The sequence below is a fragment of the Prosopis cineraria genome, unplaced genomic scaffold, assembly GCF_029017545.1.
Source record: "Prosopis cineraria cultivar Desert tree isolate PC_DT_omini unplaced genomic scaffold, ASM2901754v1 PC11, whole genome shotgun sequence".
In the NCBI taxonomy this organism is placed as follows: Eukaryota; Viridiplantae; Streptophyta; class Magnoliopsida; order Fabales; family Fabaceae; genus Prosopis; species Prosopis cineraria.
Window position 1 is genome coordinate 43,572,121 of NW_026555342.1, and position 10,267 is coordinate 43,582,387.

The 10,267-nt window shown below is 31.5% G+C and overlaps 1 pseudogene; it reads right to left on the reverse strand.

The window, feature by feature from the left end:
• Positions 1-4,131: 4,131 nt before the first annotated feature.
• Positions 4,132-8,730, reverse strand: LOC129284943 (probable disease resistance protein At5g63020; annotated as a pseudogene).
• Between the last annotated feature and the right edge of the window lie 1,537 nt (positions 8,731-10,267).

Here is a 10,267-nt window from a genome sequence, read left to right on the forward strand (position 1 = left end):
GTTGAATGGTGCCAAAGTGATTACTCTATGAATATTGACAATATAATTCATCAATATCTAATTTTTTGGATAATTTCCACTATTAATTCAATCACTACTGCACTCTTAAGATTCATTCTCTTCTTATATAAAAGTACTCATTAGTTTCTTAGTTTCCTCTAACTCATATTAACATTTAATGGCTATTAATGGAGCCACATTGCCCCAGCCAGCTCATTATTGGTGGACTTTCGTCCATTAATGTTCGTCAACAACCAGAAATGCACACGTTAGTAACAAACTTAATTACCCTAATCAAGTTTAAATAATCAAGTTTAAAAATTAAGGATATTACATTATGGGTCCTCTAATTCCTTTGCATTTTGCTATCTTTGAGGTATTTCGGCTACTTACTGCTATTAATTTCTTGAATGTATGTCGGATTTGTCTTTGTCTAATTACTTGCTAAGGTATCTCTGCTACTTGCTCATTGTGGGTCCTCTTATATTGAAGTAAAGGCTTGCTTCCTCTTTATTTCCAAGGCTTGAATGTGTGTTAGAGTTTTCTCTATCTAATTAGGTATTGAAGTTAAAATTGACCTTTTTATCAAAATTACTCTAACGTGTCATTTTTCTTGAAAGAATAATTTGGTTTTAAAGTTGAAGTGACATGTGGCATAGCTCTTAGTCTCAAACAAACCAATATTCCATGTTGAAAGATGAATTTGTAAAACAAAATGATAGGGCTTCATGCTTCAATCTTCTATTACACACCATGTGGACATTTTGCACTTAATGCATAAGGTGTCCCAATAAAGTATGCATCCCAAGACATTTTGTTCTTGAAGACAAATATTTTGAATTTGAGATTTGGCATGGTCTAGCAAATTTAAATGCCATTTTTTCTCCCATTAAGTTTTTAATTTTGCTTCATGTTTGCTTATATGTTGCCTCTCTATTAAACTGTATTTTATTAGAAGTTTTTTTTTATTTAGTTATGGCTATAACCTCATTGGTAATATTTTGTATTTTATCATTGTGAAGTCATGGATATTGAACATGCTTCTAGCATTGACCAACCTCAATCTTCTCTCTTTCTTGGTGAAAATGTGACTCCAACTCCTTCTAGACCATCTTTGACACCTACTCCTCCTCCTCAACCCCCAACCATTATAAAATGTCCTCTTCTTCTTGTAATGTAGCTGAAATTGAAGCTACATAAGGTAGAAAAAGAGGGAAAAAAATCTGAAAGAAAGGTATAAAAAATATGGGAACACTTTACTAAGTTACCATTGGAGGAGACAAATTGAGAAATTAGAGTTGCATGTAAGTACTATAATTTAGATTATGCTTGTGACCCAAGCAAGCATGGTTTAACATCTTTGAAGAGGTATGTACCAAGATGTCTCAAGAATCCACATAAAGCTACATAGATGACAAAGCAATCTATGTTGAATTATGTGACACCAAGTAGGCAAATTGGAAGCTTAGTATCTCACATGTTCAATCAGAAATGATGTTGTAGGGCTCTAGTTGAGTTCATCATATGTGATGAGATACTATTTAGGCTTGTTGAGAAGGAAGGCTTTAAAAAGTTTGTCAAGGAGTTAGAACCTCAATTTTAGATCCCTTCAAGAACAATAGTGGCTAGAGATGCCTGAAAATTGTATCTAGGTGAAATTAGAATCTTGAAAAATTTATTGAAGAAGTGTACTAATAATCTTTGCCTCACAACAGATTGTTGGGCATCAATTAAAAACTTCAATTACTTATGTTTGACAACCCATTTCATTGATAATGATTGAAACTTGCATAAGAGGATTCTTAATTTTTGCATGACTGAGAATCATAAGGGTGATACAATAGGCAAGACAATTGAAAGGTGTTTATTAGACTGGGGCATACAAAATGTGTTCACCCTAACCATAGGTAATGTGACATCCAATGACACAACCTTGTCTTATTTAAAAAGACATCTAAAGAACTGGAAGGGTCTTGTTTGTGGTGGTGATTACCTTTAACTATGATGTTTTGCACATATTCTTAATCTAGTTGTTAATGACAATTTGAAGGAGTTGAAAGACACCTTTGAATCCATTCAAAATGCTATTAGATATGTTCATTTATCTCTTGCTCATTTGCAAAGATTTAAAGATGTTTGTGAATTGAAAATGTTGGATACAAAAAGTATTGTTTGCCTAGATGTTAGCACTACATGGAATTCCACATAGTTAGATGTTGCTTTGAAGTTTCAAAAAGCATTTGAAAGATTAGAGGATGAGGATGAAGATTTTGTTAGCTATTTTAACAAAGGTTCAAAGCATCATGCTCAAAGTGACTTTTCTCATTTAGATGGTAGCATGGATGCCTATTTTTATAGGCAAAGTGATAGACTTGATGACAACATAGATGATTTTGCTTACTCTAGGTAAGCTCCTCTTAAGTGTAATGGCCTTCCAAACAAACAAGCTTGGAATAAAGCATGGTTCTTTCTTAAATCCTTAAAGGTATTTTATGATGTCACTTTGCAATTTTCTAGCACACTGAAAGTTACTACACATACATGCTTCTATCAAATCACTTTGATTTAGGAGTTGTTAGAGAAGAATATTAAAAGTGATGACCCTCTTCTTAGGGAAATGCCTTTGAACATAAAGAGTAAGTATGATAAGTTTTGAGGGACAACAAATAATTTGAATCTTTTGTTGATTATTGCTATGATTCTCAATCTTGGATACAAGCTTGCCTATATCAACCATGTATTTAAGCAACTTTTTCATGACCATGACCTTTGTATGTACATGAAGAACAAGTCAAGAGACACTTTGTATCACCTATTTGAGGAATACTCTGCAAGAATTGCTCAAGTAGTTCTAGTAGTTTCAATTCTCCAAATGCTCTTGATATCAACACTTCAAATGCAAATGCAAATAAAGGTAAAAAAAAAAAAGACCTTGGTTGTAGATGGTTGGCATTCCTGAAGCAAAAAAGCTCATTAATGGACACCCAATCAGAGTTGGATAGATACCTTTCTACTAATGCATCTGAAGACACCCCTATTGATGATGATGATGATGATAATGATTTCAATATCTTGACATGTGAAAAGTCAATTCTACCAAGTATAGAGTGCTTTCCTTGATAGCATGAGATGTATTGGCTATATTAGTATCTATAGTTGCCTCTGAATCAACTTTTAGCATTGGAGGATGTGTTGTTGATGATTATAGGAGTTCTTTTATCTCCTAAGATGACTGAAGCACTCATTTGTGCCTAGAATTGGCTAGTTGCAAGGCAATCTCTCTCAAAATTTGTCTTTATGCTTCATGAGTTTGACAATTTTTAAGAGATTGACGATATTGTTAATGTTGAAGTAATATTTTCAATTTTATATTTCTTAATTTAATTTATATATTTCATTTTTACATTTATTAATCACTTTATATATGTGTATGTAATTTATTTTTGACAGATACTTCAAGTATAATTAATACTAAGGAGATACTTGTATGAAGATTTGTTGAGTTTGCTTCTAAATTATTGTTGTAATATAGTATTGTTGAAGTTTGTTAAATGTTGTGTTTGTTGAAGTTATAAATTTAAATCATTCGGACTATAATTGAGATTTTTTTTTTCTTATTGTTGGAAATTATTATGGATTTGTTGAGTTGATTCTTGTTGAGTCTCCAAATTTGCAAATCTTGTGCCCAAGAATTTTTCATGTGATCCTTTAGTTTGGCATATCTCGTGAGTTGTAATAAATCTCATAGTCATAGCCATTAAACATTGATGGGAGCCATAAAAGCTGAGATGGAATAACCATGTATTTATATATCATGTACTTCAACCTAGGTTGATTGGTTTGGATCGGATGCTCAAGTGCTTCCCAACCTAGGGACATGTGGCTTATGGATGTCGGTTATAGCACAACCAATAACCGTCATAATATAACATACTAAATTCATACGGCAACTTGTGCCATCTACATTTCTAAACTTCTACTTCATAAATGATGATTTGCAAGCTCTGGTTTTACCTTAAAGGCAGTCATTCCAGATTGCCTAAATTTTTCTTCATTGGAGTTGATGGTACATACATACGTACATACATACATGCATTCAAATGAAACTTGCCATTGCAATCCATCATAATATATATAAAAGAAAATAGTTACCCCATTATGATACCGTTTTTGCGTGAACAGTATTGAAAACCCAGAACCACAGAACAGTGCTGTAATAAAAATAACAATAATAGGTACGTGAAAGAATACATAAAAATACAAGCTGAGAGGATATATATAGCAAACAAGTACAACCATCATCCACACACTTATTTCAAGCAATTTTACCTTCAACATAGAGCCTCCTGTTTTTGTCCCAGAAAAAGAAAAATCTCAGCACCTCCTGAAATATGATTTAGAATGATCCATCCCTGCATGCAAAGTTTAGCGCAAATAATAATAATAATAATAATAATTAGTGAAGGCTCTCTGCAACTTAAAAATGAATATATTACAGTACACGAGAGTAATTATTTCTTTTAAATTTTTTTTCTATATTATATAAATCAATAAATTTGTTATTGAACAGTTTTTTTGACCAAAATGAAAGATATCATAAAAACAGAATGTCCCGATGCAACTACAAAAGAGAAAGGAAGCTTCATATGAGCAAGAAAATGCAAACAGATAGACATGGAAGACTTAATAAACTCAGGATAGGTCCTCAAAATTAACTCCGGTATATATCAACTACTGCATTTCTTATAATTGTAAGGCATCTTCTAGGGGGGAAAATTGATAGTCTTTAATATAAGACATTTGGCGTGGCATTAATTACATTTTTTTTTCTTTATTACCTCTATTTAAACTCATCAACTATGAGAGATAATGTAATACAAATTTAAAAACAATTTCATTTAAATATGGATAACATTAAAAGTTTATTATATTTTTAGAAAAATTAAAATGACTTAACCATCTCTCATTTATTCTATTAAAGTGGTTAGAAATGTCTTATAACAAAAGCACGAGGTAATACTTACTAAATGTACCCAAAAGATAATAAAAGTTTATTGAAACAAAGCAACTAACATAAAACTTATTGTAGTTCACAGCTAAATTATCTCATGTTGTTTTTTAAAATATAATATTATTATATTATTTTATTTGTAAGTGAATATATGTGTAATTTTCTTTCCAAAAAAATTATATGTCATTTTTTAATACACACACGAGAATTTGTATGCATAAATTATTTACTAAAATATTAGATCTTGAATACGGTTTAAAGTTCAAAGTTGTGTCCTTGAATATCTTTGATGAATTATATTCAAAAATTATTTAATAATTCCATAATTTCGAAAAATTTAACCATTTTATTCCTCTTGTGAGTTTTAATAAATTTATTGCACATAATTTAGAATTATTCACATCTTTCCTCTTTTTTCTTAGCTTAACTAAGTAGTGGAAATAGCCCATACAGAGGCCCAAGTTAAAACTTTAAAGTACATTAAAACCACTGTCAGTAACCCATAGAAACTACAAACCAAATAATAGAGCACAAACATATTTATATGTCAAATTAAATATTTACAAAATTACTATTTCTCTTTATTTTTAATGCGGTTCTATAAAACTCTATAATAAACTAAACATGTGCAGGTAAGAGTGATATCAAAATTTTCTCATATGCTATATGTGCTTTAATTAAAAATTCTACAAATCTTGAAACGTTTCAAAAGTAATCAAGATGCAATAATACACATGAAGTTTTGAAAAATAAATAAATCCTTTACAAATATAATAATCACATGATTAATATTTATATGCATGCAATGCTTGGGTCAACCATAAAACATTAGCATTTGCATGAAAGTGAGAATAACTTCAAAACTTACCTGATGACAACTATCTGAGAAAAATAATCAACGTACTGAAAATTTTGAGATGACAAGATGTTTGGTAGCTTCATCTTCCCACTGCAATTGAACCAACAAGCCATCATTTCCTTTAAAGCTCTGTAGATTTTTCAATGCACTTTGAGAATTAAATGGGAGCTTCTTCAATCTAGGACAGAATAATACTTCAATCTTCTTCAAACAAGGAAATTGTAATCCCATTCTACAAATACTCCTTAACTTGCTCAGATGTTCAAGGGTAAGATAAGTGAGACTAGAAAAAGGATTACTTTCTACTCTGTTGGTGTCAGCAGTCCCAAAATCTTCAGTTATAACTTCTACCAATGAATGACACCGACCAATGATAAGATCTTCAAGGTTTGGAGCATGTATAAGCCAATTCAAGTCAAAAATATTTCGACACCCAATGATAGTCAACTTGCGAAGGAAGATTGTACATTCATGCCTCCAAAATAAGCTCCTTGGAATATTTGCAACTTCAATATCCTCTAATGTTTCGCCATCAAAGTCCACCAGTCTACTGAGGTCAAAAACTCGTAATGTTTCAAGATGCTCCATTTTTTGAAGTGACGAGCACAACTCAAGGATTGAGCTTACATCCGATTCATAGTTAACATTTAGATAACACATGCACCTTTGCAATTTTGAGGAGATCAGTATTTTTTGAACAGAGGAGAGTTTGGAGACAGAAATGCGTATAACTTGAAGGTGATCTAAGCATTCTAGCTCATCCAACAATAAATCATCATCATACTTTGTTTCTCTTGAAGTTAACCTACTAAAAACTTGAAGAGATGACAAATTAGATATAACTTCCCTCTGGAATTCAAGGCCTCTAATATAGTTCAATAACAAGTGCCTCAACTTCTTCAAATTCTTCAACTCCTCTGGCATTTTTGTTATGCTAGTCCTCGAGAGGTTCATGTGTTCTAGGTTTATAAAGCCCCCAATTGTTGATGGTAGAATTGTGATTCTCCAATTATCTGACAAGTCTAGCACTCTAATAGTACTTGGAAGGACAAATACCTCTGTTGGAAAGTGTTGTACTAGAGTATCCCTGATAAGCATAGTGATGAGATTAGGACAAAGAGGTCTCTGTGAGAAATTTAGAATCATCTTACCCCTACCCCACAGGGATAACCTTTCTAACTCATTCATCTTTGCATGATTGTATGATTCAAGGCCACTAGTCCTATTACCATCTTTTGCAAAGAATCTTATCTTTTCCCCATGATCACATGCCACCCAGAGAGCCATGTCCCTGATCACATCATGCATCTAAATTGTGTTTTCTTCATCACCATTTTCCAATAAGCAAGCATACTTGAAACTTGAAATTATGTCTTCTCCTTGCTTATGTGCTTCATATGCATCATCAAATTCATTCAAAAAACCTTCTGCTATCCAAAGCAAAATAAGCTCTTCTTTCTTAATGTTATAATCCTCAGGGAATAAGGCACAATACAAAAAGCATGGTTTGGGGATATATTCTGGTAGTCTATCATAACTAAATTCAAGAAGGAAATAGACTTCTTCAACCATACCTGAAAACCTTGAGGGATAACTCTTCAAAATTTCTACAGCACGATTCCATTCATTGGTAGTCACAACATTAGCCATGGCACGTCCGACAGTACAAAGAGCAAGTGGCAAACCTTTACACTCTTCCACCACTTGTTTTGCAAGGTGCAATATGTGGGGATGTTCAAGAGTTGTTTCACCCACTTTCTCTTTAAACAACTTAAAAGCTTTATCAGGTGCGAGACAATTTACTTTTATGTGTCTTTGTGCTTCCATTAAGCCGCATACTTTTTTTAACCGAGTTGTAAATATTATCTTACAACTAGGGGAGGGATTAACCCCTAATTTCAATAGATCAATTTTTTCCCACACATCATCTAATAACAACACAAATTTCTTCTTCTTTAAAATATTTAATAACAAAAGAGCTCTATCTCCCATTGACTTGCCATCCCAAACATGATCTTGGACACGCAATTTCTTCCTAATGTCTTCTTGAATTTTTTCCATGCTCACGTCTTTAGACGCTACAACCCAGATGACTACCATGTGTTCTTTCTTCGAGAGGAACTCATTGTTGAATTTTTTAAGCAAAGTTGTTTTGCCCACCCCGCCCATTCCATACAAGCCAATGATACTTACCTGATTGTCCTCAAAGCGTGAACGTAGGTCCTCAAATGTTGATTCTACACCCACAACCTTGTCCACAGGAAGTTCATCAAACCGATCACGGGCAAACTTTTCTGCTACAACATCATAATGCCCTGTGCTTATAAGACTATTAACGTCACTCAACTTCTGGGCGACCACCTTATGGAGCTTGTAGTTAGCTCGACAATTCTTGGGACAACGACCTCCAAAACACGCGGCTTGCATTGCTTGATCACCTGTCTGTAGAATGGCCTGGACTTCATTTTGAAGGTCTTCAACTCTGCCCATCCAATCCTTTACCACATTCAAAACGATCAGCTCCGGATCTGGATCCTCCTCTGCTGTTTCTACCTTCATCTTTACATCAAGGTACATGCTCTTCAGTCGATTTGAAGTATTTCGCAAAGAGTTGAGGTTCTCTCCTAGCTTGCGTATTGAATCTACTCGTATCGCGCAGTAACCACACAAACAGCTTAGGGCGTTAAAGATTGGAGAAATAAAGTCGGCCATGTTTGAACGATGCAACAAAAAAGCGGAGAACGAACAAAACTGAGGAGGAGATGATAAAAATGCAATGAGAATGAACGAACAGCTCAGGCTGCACAGAGCAACGTTGTAACCTGTAAGGATATTTTCGTCATTTGACCTTCCCACAAAGATCATGCCGATATCTTCGGGATGGATGGGTTGGCCGCCCTGCTTTGCTTTATGTATTGTTTTATTTATCAAATTGGTGTCTCGTCTCTTCTTTTTATAATTTGAACGCGTAGGTTGAAAATCATGTCAGAATGCCATGTAGGACAATGAAGTTGGAACACCCAACTTTAGAAAAATGGGAAATGACAATTATAAGACCTGTACATTAATAATAATTATAGATATTAAATTATTAAAATTTCTATAATAAATTATGATTCTTATAATAAATTATTTTTTATTAATTGATTTGAATCACGAGAAATTTTTGTAAATTTTTAACTTTTATAAAATGAAAGTAAAAAATTATAAGTGATTAATTTGTAATTTAAAACTGACTCTCTTAAATTTTTAATTAACGTTACAAATGATTCCAACTATATTTTATAGATTTTTAAATGATTTATCTATGTATTAGCAGCAAAAAATATCACAAGGCTTGAAATTTGCAATTTCTTATAAATTCCCAACTAATGGTATAAACAATTATAAGTATATTTTCTTGATTTTTGTAAGTGATTTATCTATATATTGATAACAAAAAATTAAATTTTATAATTGACTTTTATAAATTTCTAACTATCATTGCAAATAATTCCTAATGTATTTTGTGGATTTCTCAACTAATTATTTACATATTTTTAATTACAAGTAAAAAATATAGTTTGTTATTGAAATTTCAATAAATCAAAATTTACAATTATCATTAATGTTATTTTGATATCCCTAATTGTCATCTTCTAAAATGATTACAGTAAAAACTTTTAAAAATATTAAAGGGAATATGTCACATTTATTTCTATATTTTAGTTGTGTTTTGTTTGGATTAACTCAGGATTTTTATGATTATTTTTCAAATTAAAAAAATTAAAGTTACTAAACACAAAACATGATTAAAGTATATGAACATAGAGTTATATTTTTTCACTATTTAATTATTTAGAACATACTTCTCTAATCCCATATATATATATATTCTATTTACAAATCAATTTAATTTACATATGCGAGAGAAATTATTTTTATAAATAATGCATTTAATAAGAATAAATTAAAAAAGTCTGATAACAGAATAATTTAATTACCTCTTATTAATTTTGGTGAAATAATTTTTAGTGATTTACCTATAAAATTAAAAAGAGTATACAATATTTTTTTCGTTAAAACCACAATTTATATATATTAAAGAGTAGAAATATGCACACAGAAGATTTGACGAAAGACTTGTTTGACGATTAAAACAGCGCTATGAAAGACTTGTTCAACGATTAAAAGTTAAAACAGCACTACATATTTTCTACTAATTTTATTTAAATTTATGGGTAGTCTTACTTGTAAGAGAAAACAATATTTATATAAACTTGTATTTGATTGAATTAAAGAAAAATTGTGAATTTATGTTTATAAAATCTCTTAAAAATTTTAATCTCGACAATATATTTCATATTTTTAAATAAATCAATTTGTTATTTAATTTTTGTTCATTTTATAACTTTTTA